Genomic DNA, 18,530 nt, shown 5'->3' on the forward strand with positions numbered 1-18,530 from the left:
AGAGCTCCACCACACCCTCCCCATCCGTCTCTGTTCCCTCTAACTCTCCTTGCAGCCTTATCATTCTTGGCTTCTGGCCAACCGTCTCACCCAAGGTGCAATCTCTGCCTTATCAGAAGAAATTGGTTTCGCCCATGGCTATGTAAGAGAAAAGTCCAGCCAAAGCCACTCCAATCATCTCCTCCATCTAGGGCACTTCTCATCTGCTGGCATTTTTTCACTCACTCACTCACTCACTCACTCACTCACTCACTCACTCACTCACGCCTTCTTCTCATCTGCTCATCCTCCATCCCCTCTAAACTCTCAGCTGGGGAGGATCAGTGTTTTTACAGCTTCTATTGTTTCAGTACCAAAAGAGTTAAAAGCTCAGCCCAGTCTGCCAGCGGCCGGGCACCCTGCCCCCCCTTCTTCTCCTGGCCATGGTGCCAGCACAAGATATCAAATTCCAAGCCAGCACAGTCTCTATCACTCTCTCCCGAGGGGGCTGCCCAAACATCCCCGGTCTCCTCCACCCCGGTCTCCTTGCAGGGCTCCGGCCTCCTCCCCACAGGCCGCATGGCCTCCCCCACCCAGAGGCAGCTGGGCAGGGGAGGAGGTCAGATTCGACTCACCGCTGGACTCAAAAGAGGAAATCCCTGTGGGAATCTTCTGCTTTTAACCCCTGTGTGTTCTCAGAGGCATATCCAGGTCCCCAGTGGCCACAACAAGTGACAATTTCAAATCTGGCCACTGATTGGTTTGACCACTACTTTTCCAGAAACTCACTTCCTGGTCAAACCACGACAGCAATAAATCATGAAGAAATAAAGAAAGAATTTCAAAAGCTGTATTTTCCTAGTACGTCTTAAAAACAACCCAAATTCTTCCCAGATTCTAATCACTGTGGAAGAAATGTCCCTCTTATGCTTTGCCACTGTGCAGGAGGGAAGTGCAGAGCGGTCTGCTTCCATGGCAAACAGGATTCTGGGCATGACACTGGGCCCAGGGCATCTCTGGTAGCTGCAACCTGGCACTCCTGCCTATGAAAGGGGCTGCCAGCTCTATACTCACATTTCAAGTCTATTTCCTCAGGTCCTTCTGCCAGTAGTGACTGCTTTCCTGTTTTCTGCTGAACTGCTTGTCTTTATCCACTCATCTACCAACGTGCTGCCATTCAGTACTTCCCCTCCCATTTCTAGTGTATATGTGGTGCTGCAAGAAAATGGAAGGATCCATATGTCAGTAATTCTTTAGTAAAAAGAGTTTCAAAGCACTGCTCTTCCCAGTGCTACAGTTCAGAGATAGTGAGAGAGCCATGGACTGGCTCCTATAATCCCAGCTGCTAGTATCTGTAACACTTCAATCTGTCTTTAGAGTCCTTTCCCTGGGAGAGCACTCCTGACCTCTGTCTGAGATGGGTCTGGGGAAAAAATAGGGCAAAAAATAACTGTGAAAATTATATTGCCCATTTCCCACCTTAGGCAACATGGATCTGCAGTCTACTTCATCTGCTTGTGAGCTTAACATTGAAAAGTCTCGTCTAAATGGTTCCTATCTGGCAGACAAATGGTATATATTTGAGTTGTTCCTGCAGCTTTACTCTTGTGTTAGCTTTTGTTTTACCTTTCACATCTCTTTTGGTTGCATTTCTTTAATATCTATGAAAAATTGCATTCCCTTCTCCGAGTTTCCTTCTGTGAAGCCCTCAGCAATATTTGGTAGTTTTCCATATTTCAGTCTCAGATCTCAAGGTTATGCTATTTCTCTCTTTGAAGGGTTGCATGCCTCATACTTACTGGCTGAACAGCTGTGGATGCTGCTGTTGTTTTTCAATTCATGTAGAAGCATTCCCTCTGCTTTTCATGGCACTTGTGCCAAAAAATTGTGGAATTTTAAAAGTATCTTCTACTTCTTTGATCACATGATTAAATCAAGCAGACAGAATGCAATCTTTTGTTGGGATGTACACACTATATGGTGCTCTATCCACCCAGCCATGGAAAATGGTTCTCTAAAATGAATTCTGAACACTTTAAACCTGATGAAATCTGTAAAATCTTTTTTCTTCTCCACCTTTCCCTTGTAAATTCTTTCCTAGTACCAAGTAAACAGTTCATGCTAGACTAGGGTTTTAAGTAACTTCTTGCCTAGCAAGGAAGATCAGTAATCTCCACTAAAAAACTTAATAAGAAATCTGAAAGATACAAGAGCACATTCTTCCATTCGCCATCCGTCCTTTTCTGTTTCTCTGTAAATAGGTGACTAAAAGTGACTTTTTTTTTTCAATTTCAGCATCTTATTTGCTTTTTAAACATGTTGAGAAAAAGTTGGGTTTTTTTTTTTTTTTTTTTTTTTTCACTGTTCCATCGTTTACATCTGGACTCTCAGGTCTCTGGATACATGGAAATTAGTTACATCAGTGTGACTATACAGTATGGATGGATAGTCCATGCATGGAGAGTGTAGTGTTTAACACAAAATTTGTTTATTTGAGCATACCTGATGTTACCCTGGAGTTTTCATTTATACCAAAATGTAGGGTACAGTTAGCAATAATACACTTCTTCAGTGCACAGCTCTATGAAAAATACCAAGGTGGTTCAGTCAGTATTCTCTGTAATATGCTCCCCACCCTCATGCTGCCTGTTCCCCGTCTCACCAAGATGAGATACATGGGTTGAAGCCAGCTCTGGTGCACTGCTGTCTATGTTTTGCGCCTAAACCAACTGGACTGGGACAACTTGTTCAGTGTTGCACTGTCATAATATTTTAAAGGTTTTCAAGAGGAGACAAAATCATGTTGTCATGTTGGCAGTTTTCTATAATGTATCTAAATCCATGGCTTGGTAGCAGGCCATAATTTTATCAGCAATTTGCAAAAAATGGTAAAAAAAAAAGTTTAAAAAGTAGTATTTTCAGCTGTATTTAATTTCTTCCCCTTATTAGAGAAACTCTTCTTTAGAGAACCCAAACAAATGTTCAGCCATTTTTTATAATTTTGAATAAATGACCAAAGACAGTACAGTGAATTTCATTATTAAATTTGAGCTAGCTTGTCTGAAAAGGCTTAAGATGCACACCTAAATCAATCCAGGCTGAAAACAGCAGAAGTAATTAAATTAGTTCCTTTCACTGGCTATTCAGCTTCCTGTTCAATGATAAAATTTTTGAAACTAATTAATATGGCACAACCATTGATTATAAAAATACCATCTTTCTGAAATATGAGCTATAAATATATTTTAGTGAAAATTGACATGCCAGTTCCCAGGTCTTAAATGAAATATGATTTCTTATTGTGCAAATAGCCTGGAGCCAGAGAATGTTGTGAATTAAGAAAGCTCTGTGGTAATCTATGACAAAAGGGAATAAATCACAATTAATAATCTCTAGATTCCGTAGAGCTTTTTTTTTTTTTTTTTCAAAACATCATTAGAAAATGAAGCAAGATGGGAGACTCAAAAGAAAACCCAGAGGACTTGTAAGAGGAAAAGAAAGTGAATTGAAAATTAATATTGTCAATTTAAAAAAAAAAAAGTAGGATAGATAATTATTAGCACGCATCTACCACTGAAGGAAAAGTCTAATCTTTAAGACTGACAATTTAAAAGGTCACAAGAGATCTGTAGTCCTACAGTTATGTTATTATTTTCTCTTAAATTGAAAAGAGATATGGAACTTGTTAAGGAATACATGTAGTACCCAGTTCTGTTTGTTGAAATAGAATAAGGTCTGCTAGGTAGGAACATACATGATATCTGAGAACAAATTCTGTTTCTCTTGAGGAAGACCATGGTAAAGCCTTTCTGTTCTAAATAGGAAGATATTGCACTCTACTGCCTGGCAGAAACAAGTTCAAACTTCCATTGTAAGCTTTTGGATAGTCTGCAATCATGAATTAAGAGGATGACTTAATTAGCTTATGGTTGACACTTCTTATACCTTGGAAATTAATGAGTGACTTACCTCAAAGTCTATGGAAAAACATACATTTTCAGTGACTTCATTGAGGTGTGAGTGTTTCAAAGATGAATCATGGCTTGTAACATATGATATTTTGTGTTATTGTTAGCCTTTCTAAAATACTTCTGTTTAGAAACAAGAAAGACAAGAGGGGACAATTGTGCCATGACAGGTGTATGTGCACCAGGTCTGACTAATGCAAATAGCTTAAGGGTCCTCAAGGGCCTTAAAAACACTGCCAGATTCACCAACAGGTCTTTTCAATTACATATCACACTGTGACTTGACCGTAATGCCATTAGCTATACGATTTTAATCCAATTTGCTGTCACTGAAGACTTCAGGCATTGTCCTTCAGGTCTACTTTCTGAAAGCTCTGACAGCCTGGATGAAGCCAGCTCTCCCAACCTATTTTTAACACAGTTGCTTCTCTTGCTGAGCTTATAAATCTTTTAATAGAGTTCAATTCTTTCAGGCTTTGCATGTTAATGCAAAATGAGACTTATGCAATCAAAAATCTTAGTTGTCAAGTGCTTGAACTTCAGGTAGTGACAAGCAGTGGCCTGGCTCCTGTGTGATAGCTGTCATAGGTACATTAAACTAGTAGTACCTGCAATTAAGTTGTGAAATCCATCTCCCCGTTTTAACACTTTAACAGGCACACTCTGTCAGTATTGGATGTAGCAGGAGAAAATGAAAGGCAGATAATGATCCATGTATTATAGAAGTATTTTGGAGATTTTCTGAGGAAATATTGCAGATGGTTGATTCTGCTGTTAATCCCATGTTTTGGTTATGTCATATCTCTATGCATCATAGAATAATGAGTCCAGCTTCTCTGTAGTCCATATATTGAGTATTTACACATTCTTCAATGCCTATCAAAGCATATCCCTATTTATTAAATGTCCAAAGGTTAAAGTTAGCCTCCATTTCATCAACAGCACCAGCCTCCATAAATAGATTTTCAGTCTAGCCACCAGCTTTATCTTGCTGCTTTTGTACTGGGGTGGAAAAGAGATACCCTGGCGGTGTCTAAAGCTCTTTCTCAATTTTCCTATGACCAGCTGTACTTGAACATTCACCTTTGCTTCATTGCACCCAAATCTTGATATCTGGAATAAACAGCTCTTTTGTAAGGTATTTGTCATGGAAATTTGTATTTTTTTTCTCTCTGCAGTGTTTGACTGCTGCTATTCATATCTGGTTTGAATCAACTTATTAAAAGGTTTGGGGGATAGGATCAATCTCTTTCATTTTGTGGGATCATAATTCATAAATTAAATTTTCTGCAAGCCAAAGCAGTAGGAATTTTATCAGCAGTGACTGAGAAAATGAAAAGATGCAGTTGTTTGGTTTCAGCTTTAAAATTGCAACCAACTGATTTCTGATGAGGAATATACATCTCTTTTTCTAGTTTCATTTTGGTTTTCAGTCTACTGTTTGTAGTGGCTAAGCATTCTCAGCAGTGCTGGGGCCTCAGAGTATGAGAGATGCCCTGTCTGTTAGAGTGAAAGATAGACACAGCCAAACAAGTACCATTGCTTAGTGATGGTGCTGCTCTTGTGTCTGACATAAATGGTTTAAAGTCTCCTCTAGCTTGTTCTAGTTGGTGTAGTACACTATGGACTTTATTTAACTAACTGTCATTTATAAGAAAACACTCATAGCTACCAAACTAATTGTTCAGAAGGTTTTGATCTTTTTTTAACTTGGTGTTTCCTGTTGGTTTTCAGGGTTTTTTTTGGTTGGTTGGTTGGTTTTAGTTTTTTTGGTTTTTTGTGGTTTTTTTTTTTTTTTTTTTTTTTTTACTGAAAAGGAAGATGACAGATCAGTTATGATTTAGACTTTTCAGAAATTGTTATTTTATTCTTGGCTCTCTCTGAACTTCTGCCACTGATGGCACTTAGACTGGAGTTTGTGTGCAGGCACCCCTAGTGTTTTCATCTCTAATCCCTGCTCTCTTTCTTTTGGAGCAGAAAAAAATAATGCTTTAAATTCATATATGAGTTATGTTCTGTTCCACCACCATGAGTAAAGCAGAAAAATTACCCTAAAAACATTGCTTAATCTGTTGGGAAGATAAACTTGCATAATGGCAGGAAGCTGTTCAGCAAAGAGATGAAATTGGAGAGAAATTTTTTAATTTGGTTTTCCCATCATCTTAATATAATAAGCAAAGCAATTTTGTACAGCAGGTCAAACAGTCTGCAAATGCAATTTATCAGTACCAGAGGGATATGACAAGAAATTGTAGCATAGGGGCCTTTTTGCATTTAAGCAAAAGCAATGCTGCAAAACCCCTCTTCCTTCTGTTCTTTGGTCTTGCCTGAGCACTGAATTTAGGATTGAAGGTGGAACTAAATTCTCATTTTGTATGCTTGTTGGGAAAATCATGTTATTCTCATTATTCTTTAATCTGTGTCTCTTTAAGAAGGGTGTATGAACTCTTTATGTCAATCTAATATGTTTAGCTACTCAGTGTTGCTAGCATCATTATTCCAGGAATCCTCCATGCTGAGAAACTGTTAAAGTCCTACGACTTAAGTATTGGATGAAAAAGGCATTAAGAAAGTCACTTTTAATATCCTAATTCATGTAAGCTTGTTCCAGAATTATCTGGTTGCCTCTAACTATAGTTTCTGCACAATATGAGATAATTAACCACAGCAACAACAAAATCATCTTAAATACCATCTAGTAGTCTATAACCATGTTACTTGTGGAATTACAACCCCCAAACATTTATTTCCAAGCATTTTGTGCCCTGGTGCTCTGCTGCTAACAATAATGCTAAACATCACTTGTCATGATTCACTTCAGTGGTCTGTGTCAGCAACCAGTCAAATCCTGGGTCTGCTTTGGTGAAATATGCCATTCAGACCTGCTCTGGGGTAAAGAACATGGCTTTTGCAGGCAGATGGTCTCCAAATGACCTCTCTTTAGCCTCTGGAAACCTTCTCAGCAGATTTATTACTGTGGCACACAAAAGGGATTTAGAGTTGAACAGAGTCAAGTGATGCAGTAGATGAAGATCTAAGAAGATGAAGATCTAAGGAGAGGAAGAACCAGGGTTTTTTTCACAGATGTGTAAATGTGTGGGCAGGGATAAGCTTTGCTGACTCTTTACTTCTGGGGAGAAGCAACAAGCGAAGGAAGTGATGCGTACTGAGGGCTTTATGCTTTCTTCCCTCAGACCACACCTGTCAGGACGGACATGTGGCCAGGTCCATGCCATCCCCCATTCTGGTGATACCCTGAAGGCACAGCACCCCACCTGTCCTCATGCATAGTCCCAGCTCTGCAATGAATAAAGGCCAACTTAGTGTCCGTGCCTTGGGACTGACTTCTAGGTATGGGTTTTTTTCCCCTTCAAATTCTGTCCAAACTGTTAACACTACCTATGCAATAATTTGGTATAAAACATTTTACTTCTAAGTTGAGGGCATGGAAAGAAGCAGTGAAGTTGATAATTTTGATCTTGAAGGCAAGATATAAAAATCACCAGTGGAACACTTTCCAGTATAACACACTTCTTTTTTTATGGGATTATCTGTGTGCCAAATTGAACAGAAAGATACACTGTGGGGAAGGAATTACCTTCCCACTGCTTTTCAGCTAGACCAAGTGAAAAGCAGGCCGTTTCAAGAACTTCAATTTTGCCAACAATAATTTTGCTATCTCCAAAGAGCTCCACACAGGTGTCTGCCAAACGTTTATATCTGTCCTAGGAAACTATTTGTTGGAGTGTTTTTATGTGGAACTTGTAACACATTGAAGAGTGCAAGTGCATGCTTGCTGCAAAGTGAAAGCCACTGGTTCAGCAAGCACTCTTTCCCAAGCATTGTGAGCATGCAGAATTTCAAGCTGCATGGGAATGGCTACAGTCTCAATACCTTGGCAGTGCTAATCTGGTCGTGATGAGTCATTGCTTGCTGGTAATGGAATTCTTTAAAGAAAAGAGTGAGTCATCTTGTGCAGTAGCAAGCAGGAATTGAATTGCCTCTGGGCATAGAATTACAGGAAAGAAAAGCCAGGGAAATCCTTTTAGTGCTACAGTAAAAGCACACAGATTACAGGTGCTGATGCTAAATTGATCAGTCAAAGAGAACAGGACAGACATGTGACTCTTAGTGCTAGCCAGCAGAAGAATTTTAGCTAGAATGTCCTAGATGACCTCTCAGTAGAAAATTATGTATGCTTTGTTGCTATCCTGTTTTCTGACATGGGAATCTTGTCCAAGTCTGCCAGAATGATCTGAAAGCAGTCTTTGTGATAGCAAAAAATCCTATCTCAAAGCATTTTTAAACTGGTCCTAAATTCAGTATTTAATGAAGGTGCACAGAGTGGAGAATTTCGTGGCAGGGAATCACACCCAGGGTCTGGAACACAGGGAAGACCATCTGAGCAGCCTAAAAGATACCTTTCTGTCTTCTTGATCTGGAGTTGTTATGAGAACTTCACCATTTCCTCGTGTAAATTAACACCTGCGTAGTGCCTTAATGACTTCAGGGCTGTCTGAAATTTGTATAATGCTGCAAATTGAAAGTTATGTCTTATATCCTCAATGGCTTGTCTCATAACAGTAAGATGTGGTAATTTCATAGAATCACAAAAGGGTTGAGGTTAGAAAACCATCTAGAAATTCTGAATCCGGGCTTACTACTAAAATAAGGACCAACTAGAGCAGGTTGCTGAGAGACGTGTCCAGCTCAGTCATGAGCACCTTCAAGATGAAGATTTCACAACTGCTCTGTCCAGCCTTTTCCAGTATTTGATCACATTCCAAGTAACTAAGTTTTTCTTTAGGTTTTTTTGTGACATTTGTTCTCAGACTTGCTGTATATAATTCATCTGTAGCTAGACTAGAGTCTCAAAACTGTTGCAGATGCATTAGTCATCAGCAATAAAGGTTTTTCTGTGCCTGGCTCAACCATTCCACCATTTACACCTAAATACAGGGTGAATACCCGCTTGGGGTATAATTCATCAGAGGGGCTTTGCAGGTTGCTGCTGTGAGAGCTGTATACACTGTGCCACTATCTATCAGGCAGCCTCACCTGTGCCACGATGCATTTCTGTAACTGCAGCAGTGACATTGCTGCTGCTAAAAGTAACCAACTGATAATATGGAATGAGCTGATTTGCCTGTGGGAGGGTTCATGTAAATTCCTGCAGTCTGCTCAGCTCAGTGTCTCAAGCGTACCTGGTTTCTCAGTTCATCTCTGACTCCTGCAGTTTGGGAGTACCCATCAAATAAAACTCATCCTGATTTTCCCAGACATGGCCTTTCTCTAGAGTAAACTAAGGGCTAAGGGCAGGTATGCCTTTTTTTCTTTTTTTTTTTTTCAATCTCTGTCACGGTGATAAAGTGTGCAACAACATAGTTACATAGATACTTTCATTTTTAGGCCACTATTTGAGGCCTGTACTGCATTCCAACCAATAATGTCCCCATCTGTTTTCAGCTTCTGGCTTTGGCAGCCTGTTGGTTCAGATTGGTAACACATCCCAGATCTGTCTAGGAGGACCCCAAATCCTCATAAAAGAAGAGGACTCTTACTTACCCCTGACATCAGATGTTGGAAAGACAGATGCCCAAACATAGGTGATACCAGCATCATCTTTTAATGCATTATTCTTTCTTTTGATAACAGTGGCAAAACATCAAAATTTTATGAGGAGACATAGTACACAGGCAATTTGGAAAAAAGCAAATTTTTGTTTTGTTTTTGTTTTTTCCCCCAAATTTTTGGTAGCTGTACTAACCAACACATTTGATGCCCTGTTTATGCCACCAAACTGAAACGGCAAATGTTGCCCGGCAATTTGTACCATTGTGCTCACAGCATATTTCATTCTGTCTTCCAGGTTTTTCATTTCTGTGATGTCATCAGAACTTAGTGGTGCTGAGACGTACAAACAAACTGAACCTTCCCTGATCCTCTCCAAGTCTGAGATAAGGAAAATGGATGTCAAGTGAGCAATAAACTTGGGGCTGATTAGACAATCCTTGACCAGCTGGCTGGCTGCTTTCTGAACTGAGAGAAACACAGGTTTCAAAATAGGGCATGATAACATCTAAGCGATGTATGTGAAATTGAGTGGAATATTTACCTAGTAGGTATATTTGTAGGTTAGACATTTTGAGATACATTTACACTGACTTCTGTAATTTATATAATCTTTCTAATATCGTATCTTAGTCCCTTTGGATTGTGAGGACTCTTTTAGATCTGTAGGATAACACCAGTTCAACAGACTTATGAAACTACTTGTTTGACTGTGGTTTTCTGATTATATTAATCATCTGATTAATATAATTAGAAAACCACCCAAAAATCTAAACTCCTGGTTGGAGTGTGGAAATTCTCCATATGTGGAGAACTCTTGCAACACTTATCAGAAGGTAGATAGAATAAGAAAACTATTTATAAAAAGTGCTAATACTAGGTTTGAGAATACTTGTGCCATTGTGTGAACACAGTAAAGAATATTGGCTTGGAACAGCTTCTGCATTTGCTGCAGCAGAAGGGAAAAACACCTGGACAACCTCAGTACTTGATGGTACTTTAGGTATGAGTTTAGAAGAAGGCACACGGATGGTGCTAGACGTTTGCTGCCTATGTTGTTGCACAGCAAGTGTGTGAGCATAAAAATACTGTTGTGCACAAAGAGGGTCTTTATTTCCAGCATTAGAAACAGATAAGGCTCCTAATACTTCTCATTTCCTGTCAGCTTTTCAAAACCACTGATGAGGAGTGCTGATGCAGAATGTACAGGCTGTGGGGATCAGAACATGGGACTTCAGGGCCAGCTTTCTGACTGCTAAATGGAATCAGTGACTTTTCTTTTCTCCCATCAGATTTGAAAGTTTATGCTGAAAGACAAAACCTGTTTCATATTACATATATCATGTGCAAGCTGGTGCAAAGGTGCTACTTCTGAAATTATTATTTTGTGTCTTCTGCATTGGCTATCTTTTGCCATTATTTGAGAAAGGGCAGAGGACAGAGAGAAGAGGCAATCTCTCTCTGTACCATTTCATCATTCACAACATGATGATCAATCTGAACAACTGGGAACATGGTTGCCACTGTCAAATACTGAGTATGTGGCATTTTGTTTTCGTTTGCTCTGCCTACTGGATAGTTTTGTTTCTACATGCATGCTATCTTCTTTTGCTTCACTTTCCAAGTAGGAATTGGAGCTGAATGTTTGTCTTCTGCTTCTGGAAGTTTACAAAGCATTAGCCTTTTTTTTTTGTTTTTCCATTTTAACAGCTATTTGCCTCATTTACTTCTTGTCTTTCAATGTCCCTGTGCTTGCCTTGATTCCCACTGGGATTTCAGAGGCATGGAGCAGCAGCAGCAGCACTGATCTGCTGATTAACAGGTTCATGAGAACTCTTGTTCTCAAATTCTTGTTGGTCTTGCTTGGCTTTGCTTTGTAAGTAGAGGAGTATACGCTGGGTCATAAGTACATCTGAAATTTCTATCCTCTGCTATGCTTCTGCAAAGAGCTGCATGTCCCAGCAGATGGAGTAAGATAAACAGCAAATTCACAGCCATTGATATGTGCTGGTTTCCATCACAATTTGAACGCAAACTGGATGTCAGTTATATATATATATATATATATATATATATATATATATATATATATATATATATATACATACACGCTGGATGTCAGCAGTATATATACTACTAACAGTATATATACACAGAGGCTGTAGTCACAGCCTCTATATATACTTCCTTGATTGGAAGGGCCAGATAGTTACTCCTGCTTTGCAGTTCTTTGAGTTAGTGTTAAATGGGATGGCAGATGTCTCAGAAGTAAATTACCAGTAACAGTCAACTGGAAATCATATACTTCCCCAAGCACTCTTGTCTACAAAGAGAGAAAAATCAGGGAAGGATGTCAGTGGTTCTTAGGGAATTAGTTATTCAATCTTTTATTAAAGGAAAAAAAATATTTTCCCCATAATTCAACATCTTTTCATCTAAAACAAAAAAAAAAATTCACAAGGAGAAACTCTGTATTATTCAAAAGCCCATAATTCTGCAGAGCATTTTGCAAACATAAACATCAAACCTTGGATGGCCTACACAATCAAAAATACATGTCTTTTCAGTTGCCAGCAGCAGGAGTATGCCAAGAACTGAGTCAGAAATCATCCCCAGGAAGTTTGTTTTTGAAAATAGGCAGGTTGTATAAGGATGCATGGTGAGCCTGTGGGAGTAAGAGGCTATCCACGCGCCATGAGTTTGAACGTCATTGTTGCACTTGCTTGGGCTTGTAGATTGTGATAGGGCCCTTGAAAATGCCAGAGAAATAATAATAAATAAAGACATCTAGGGATCTAATCCATTATTATTTTCTTTCTATTTTCTTTTTTTTTTAATTTTAAATACAGTTCCTGCTTCTATGAGTAAACAAGGAAAATTGGTATCTTTCCTGCTTGAAAATTCCCGTATCTTCTGTTATATTGATATTCGTGTTCCTGTTGCTGTGTTTTGTTGCCTCTGTAGAAGATTATGTTGCTTTCTTTCCCTTGATAAACTACTGTTTTTTTCCCCTGTCTTTTTTGCTACTGTCTGGGCTTTGTTCAGTGACTGAGATCATAAATGTATGTGCTTGTATTTTAACTGTTAGAAGCCATCTTGCAAGTATTGTGAGTTAAAAACATCAGGACTTCTGATATGAAGCAGTAATACAATGCTGTTGAATATACTACCCATGCAGAATGCTAAAATGTGAAACTTGTACTAGTACTATGCTATTATATGTCAGCTTCTGATAAAACTGCATAAAAATTATAATTTTCAAGATACATTTATCCTACAGAGCCATTCACAATCCTATCCCTGAAGAACAAACAATAAAACAAAAAATCCCTCTCCAAAAACCATTTTATGTTAAAAAATATAGATTATTTAATCTGTATACGTGTATGTGTTTGTGTGTGTGTATGTATATGGTAAGATTATGTAACTGCTGTTTCTTTCCCTTTCTATTTTAGTTTCTCAGCATGACTGCAGTTGTCTACAGAGATAATTGGAATATTTTTGCTCCTGTTGCCCTAAAGAAGGAGGGCAGGAGTGTTGTTGCTGCTTCACAGATGAAGAGAAAAGAGTTCAAGTGAATTTTCTCAAGGTCACACAATGACATCAGCAGCAGAGCTGTGATTTGAAGCCAAATCTCCTGAACCACAGAATTTAGACTATTAAAAGACCAGAATATATTGGATGTAACAACCATAAAGACACCCAAATCAAATGCATAGTTTTCATGCCCTTCCCCCTCCTCCCCCGCCCAACAAAACAGCAAATTGCGGGCTTTGTTTAAACATTGCTCCAGCAATATAATAGCTCTTTAATTTGCAAAGTTTGATAGATAGGACTGTTCACCTAGTCCCAAATTTGCTGGCATGGGAATACTGCAGGGGAACCACAATTTTCAAAAGAATATTTATTTTGAAGTAGATACATGCCTCATAGTTTCTTTCTTTAAATCAACTGGGTAAGAAAAGCTAAGATATTCACCTCCTAGTCCTGAATGGAAGGATTCCAGCTGTTTCTCAATTTCTATCTTTAAAATGTACCTTTGGTGAACTACTTTTCGAAAAAGTTTAATTTATCATGCACACAACCTGCCATTATGTGCAGTAGTGGTCTATTTTTCCTATGTGCTCCACTGTCTCTCTATTCCTGTTTGGCTCTTTTCCTTCAAACAGTCAGCATATTTGGACAGAACAACTTTTCCTGCTATCCTATGCAGCCTTTAGGCTTTTGGGGCCTATTGAAATACAAACCAGAAATAGGCAGTTTCATCCTAAATGCCCCTTGCCTTTCCCCCAGTAAGTGGAGTTGTCGCCACAGGCTTAAATCAGCACATAAGCCTGAGAGGCTGCCAGTGTTCTGCAGAGACTGAGTGGTTCTGCTTACCACTTTTGGGGTAGTTCTCTTCTGATACCTTAAATAACCTGATTTTCTGACAGCTTGGTCTATCTACTTTAGCACTCAGCTCTCACATTTTAACCTTGTCAGGGTTATCCCCTATCTCTTGTGCGTTGATTAGTTGAGAAACTGGAGCTAGGTTAGTTCTGGTGTGTAGAACTGTAACAGCTTTCCCCCGCACCTGGCAGTTTCTGCTCTCATTGACAAATCTCAGCTCTAGAAACACTCTGCATTTTTTCATTTTTATTGCTTTTCTTTTTGTTCTTTTCATTTTTGGCAGCTTGGTCTGCTTCTGAACAGCTTTCATTTAGGGTCACATATCTGCTGACTGCAAAGATTCTGCTGATTTATGCTGCTTCCCTGACTAATTTTGTCCTTTGCAAACAGACGGTGCTAGACTCTCTTAGAAAACCTCACCACTTTGCCCATGACTTGGGCAAAGGTATAAGTATGTATAACTTTGAACTCTGGAGGCCATAGTACTAAGTGAAGCTTTCTGGACTCAGTAGCTTCCTGTCTTCATTCCAAGAAAGAAAATCAGAGGGAAATGTTATGTATAGTGGATTAATAGTTCCCTTGGTCCCTAAGCATTTGGTTCTGTGGAGAAGAAAATTGTTCTGAGATGGGAGGATTTGCAGTCCTGAGTTAATGTGAAATAAGGCAGTCTACCAGTACAGTGCCAAGAGATTAGTGATTTATTTCACCTGAACTGGTCTGTTTTGAGAAAGTCACTGTGTTGCACTATTATTTTAATTGATATGGCATTGAAATGCACTACGAGGTGTATGTCCATCAGCACCTTACTCATATCCTCCACTGGTTTTGAAGAATGCATTGAAGTGACTAGGGACATGGCTTGCTCAGTTTTGGGTGGGCATAATAGGCAGCAAGGTATGTTGTTTTTCAAGAAAAGAGGGATATTATCAGATTTTGCTGTTTAGTGAGAAAAGATGAAACCGAATAATACTCAGGCCAAACAGTTTAGTTCTGTTTAGTTTAGGTGATCCCATTCATCTCCAGACTATTCTGGTCTAGGAAAAGAATGTAATTTGAAACTCTCGGTGGCAGGTCAGACAGGGTGATCTGGGACTGGCAAACTCTTCTCACTGCAATGTTTCTTTGCCCTACTACAAGTGTTCAAAGTAGAGGTTTAAAAAAGAGTGTCTGAAAATAAGCAGTTTGGCAGAACCATGCCAGGTTTTAGTGTTTTCTGCAAAAGCACATGGTAAGTCCCCTTAACCATCATTTTTGTGCTGAGTTGTCTTGATTTCATCTGCTATTAGGAATATTTCTGTAAGATTGTTAGCCTTATCTTCTCTGCTCAGGACTCTCCTTAGATAATTGTGAGTGATTTTAATGCCTTTCCCCCACCCAAGCTTTGGACAGAACAGTATATGAGATTTAGCTCAGCCTTTCCACTGAGCAGGTACATAAGAGACCTCCCTATCCAGTAAAAGCTGCTGAGTTTTCAATCATGTGGTTTGTGGGAGCAGTAGGGGAGGCAATGTGTTCTTTAAATGTGCTTCTGACAGGAGAGAAAATGGCCTCCAGTGGCAGCATGGGAAGTTTAGGTTAGATACAAGAAAAAATTTATTCTGTGAAGAGTGATCAGGCATTGGAACATGCTCCTCAGGGAAGTAGTAGAATCACCATGCCTGGAGCTATATAAAAAACATGCAGATATGGTTCTTAGGGACATGGTTTAGTGGTGGACATGGCAATCCTAGGTTATTTGTTGGATATTTCCAGTCTTAATGATACTACAATTCTGTTGTGCTATGATTTCAACTGTTTGCAAACTCTGTCTGTATGCAGAGGAACTTTGTGACTCTGGCCTTGTTGACAAATAAAAACTATTTCTGAAGCATAAAAAGCCCCACAAGAGCAAAACATGGTGGCTTTGAATGGATGCCTGGAAAATTGTAAGAACATGCCAACTTATATATTTTTTTCCAAAGAAGATGCTTGCATCTGCTCAGGGGATTTTCTGAATAAATTGTTTCTTTCTGTTTAAGGGCATCCGTTCTTAGCATTTCTGTGGTATTCTTCAGTCTCTAGCAAACTTCAAGAATTTAAATGTTTTGACAAGAAGTACTACTAATGATGATACCTTAAGTTTTAGCTTTTATATTTTCCCGATTCTGTATTGAATTAATATGTAACTCTGAACTTCATGTAAAGTGTTAGGAAGCTCCCTACATAGCTTAGTTATACAAAACAATCCTTTTCCAGCCTGAGAACCAGGGCCACCATTGCAGCTGCAATACCTACTTTATTCCTTTAACTCTGTCCAGCCTCTGTTCTGGGTAGCCTCTCTAGGCATCAGTGAGGAGCTACGTCTCATTATTTTGATCATTATTTTGATCCTGGTCTCTCATTTTTTATGTAATACTTCCTAGGCATTCATGGTGACCTGGTGATCACTGCAGAAAAGCCCATTTTCTTCAGCAGTTTCCATGTGACCTCACATGTCACTTCTAACATTCCCAGTCTGTTCTAGACACTCCATGCTTTAGATATTTGAGACATTTTGAACAGCTCAGCAGAACAGAGACATTTTCCTACTTCTGTCTTAGGTCCTGTTTTTTTGCTATGGTCTCTGGCCAAAAAAGGCATGTAATTCTAAAGAAGATAACAGAAACTTACTGTTTTGCAAAGGTGATTTTCTGTCTTAGTGGGTGTTTTAGGTTGCTCACAGAATAACCAACAATGGTAATGGCAAAAACAGGTTTAACACAAAAGTGAAGTCATAATGAAGTACATTGCTCAGTTCACTCTATTAAGAGATAAATGGGCACGAGATCTTTCTCCTTTTTAATGCCTTTATTAAAAAGAATCAGCTCAGGTGCGGAGAAGCCGACGGGTCCTGCCCACACCGCCGCTGCTCCCAGGAGTGGCAGGCAGGAGGAGGGTGATGCAGCTTTGTCCGCTGGTCTGCAGACAGAGCTGGGGATTCCGTCCTCACAGAAGTGTAGGAAATTCCCACTTTTTTGGTCTAACATTCCAGATCCTCTTTCTAGTTAAGACCTTTTAGATTAGTGTGAGAAGTAAAAGGATCTTAGCAGATACTGGATTAAGTTCCTCGTCCTTAGACGCCACTTAGGTCTCTTAATTCCATGTTGGCTCGTGGTTTTTAGGGTTTTTTCCCTGAAACTTACAGGTGAAATGCATTCTCTCATCTGCATACTAGCTCTGATGTCACTCCCCTTCCTCTGCTGCCTGCGGGGTCTGGTATTACCCCTGGCAAGCATTAGAGAGGAGGATGGTTAATCACCAACCATTAACAGGTAGTTGAAGAAGAACTCTTAACAATAGGTCGCTGCAACATGCAGGTAACCTTCAATTTAACAGCAATTGGTTCAACTTTTTTTAACTTTGCAACCTTAAAAAAAATTTATAACTTTTTATTCATAACATATTACTTGCTATATGGTTAAATCACACAGATGAAAAATTGGACTGAAATATAAAATCAATTAATCTGAAACTAAGATCAACCAAAAATTATCTGTGTGGAGACTGGGGATGGAAAAGTATAAAGATGGGAAGGGGTAAGGGTGAAAACAAAAAGGGAGGCCCTTCCACTGAGTTGTAAGTCTCAACATGGACTCCTGTGCAAAACTTAGCTCTGGACTTGAGTGGTAGTTTGTGCCTAAAGAGTTTAACAGCCTTAAAACAATAATCTAATTTAAACCATTTACAAAAGATTCTACAGAATTTACTTCAAGACCTATTTAGAGGCCTAATTTACCAATCTAAAGTACTTAAGAGATTCCAGGTACATTTTCTGTAGCATATTCACACAGACCTAGAGTACACACAAGATACCTGTGAAAATTCTGCCTCGGGCTCAGAAAAGTGCTCATGTCAGATGTCTGCATCTTCTCTGCAGGAAAAGGAATGAGCCTCGAGGAGTGGGGGTATTGGCCCAGGCTTTGTCATCATTGTTTGGCAGTGGTGCTCCAAGTACAGCAAATCTGAGAGTTCTCTGGCTCTGAGAGGCCCCAGTCAGATGGGGATGCTGGAAGTCAAATGGTCTCACTTAGGACCACTGTTCATAGGCTCACAAGAGCATTGGCTTTTAACACGTTGATGTCCTGGCCACAATTTGAGTTGGTAACTTTCTTTTAAAGTTCAACAACAAAAACGTTGCTTCTCTTAGCTTGTTTCTCAGGTGAAAAAATAAGTTTCCAATGGTGGTTTTTAAAACCAGGAGGTTTTTAGACAGCAGCAGTTCCTGGGAGCAGTGTTTCTCATAAGCTCAAGAGAAGCTGAGCTCAGGGGCTGTTCATCAAGACTAAGGCCAAATGAGCATTTCTGAGACTATAGTGTAGCCCAGGGTTCAGGACAGGGAGAAATTCACTACGGGGCTTTCTAATGTTTTGGGATGGGGTTTTTTCAGTGTGTTTTGAGCATTTTTTTGGATTGAGTGGGTTTTAAGTTGCTGTTGTATTTACTCTAATGGGCCAAAACTAACTTCTGAGTTCTAATGGAAGGAAATTTGTGTAAAGAAAAACTTTTTTCAGTTCTCAGTTTCCTTATTTTGACAGAAAAAGAAAAGATACTGTGGGCTGAAATATTCTATTTTCACTTACAGTGAAATAACTATTTTAAATGCTT

The 18,530-nt window shown here is 39.3% G+C and overlaps 1 long non-coding RNA gene across 1 annotated transcript; it reads left to right on the forward strand.

The window, feature by feature from the left end:
* Window positions 1-557: 557 nt before the first annotated feature.
* Window positions 558-15,839, forward strand: LOC135290375 (uncharacterized). Its single transcript, XR_010353150.1, has 4 exons — window positions 558-666; window positions 7,142-7,298; window positions 9,817-9,924; window positions 12,974-15,839. It is a non-coding gene; the product is annotated as an uncharacterized LOC135290375 (long non-coding RNA).
* The last annotated feature ends 2,691 nt before the right edge of the window (window positions 15,840-18,530 follow it).

The sequence above is a fragment of the Passer domesticus genome, chromosome Z (assembly GCF_036417665.1).
Source record: "Passer domesticus isolate bPasDom1 chromosome Z, bPasDom1.hap1, whole genome shotgun sequence".
In the NCBI taxonomy this organism is placed as follows: Eukaryota; Metazoa; Chordata; class Aves; order Passeriformes; family Passeridae; genus Passer; species Passer domesticus.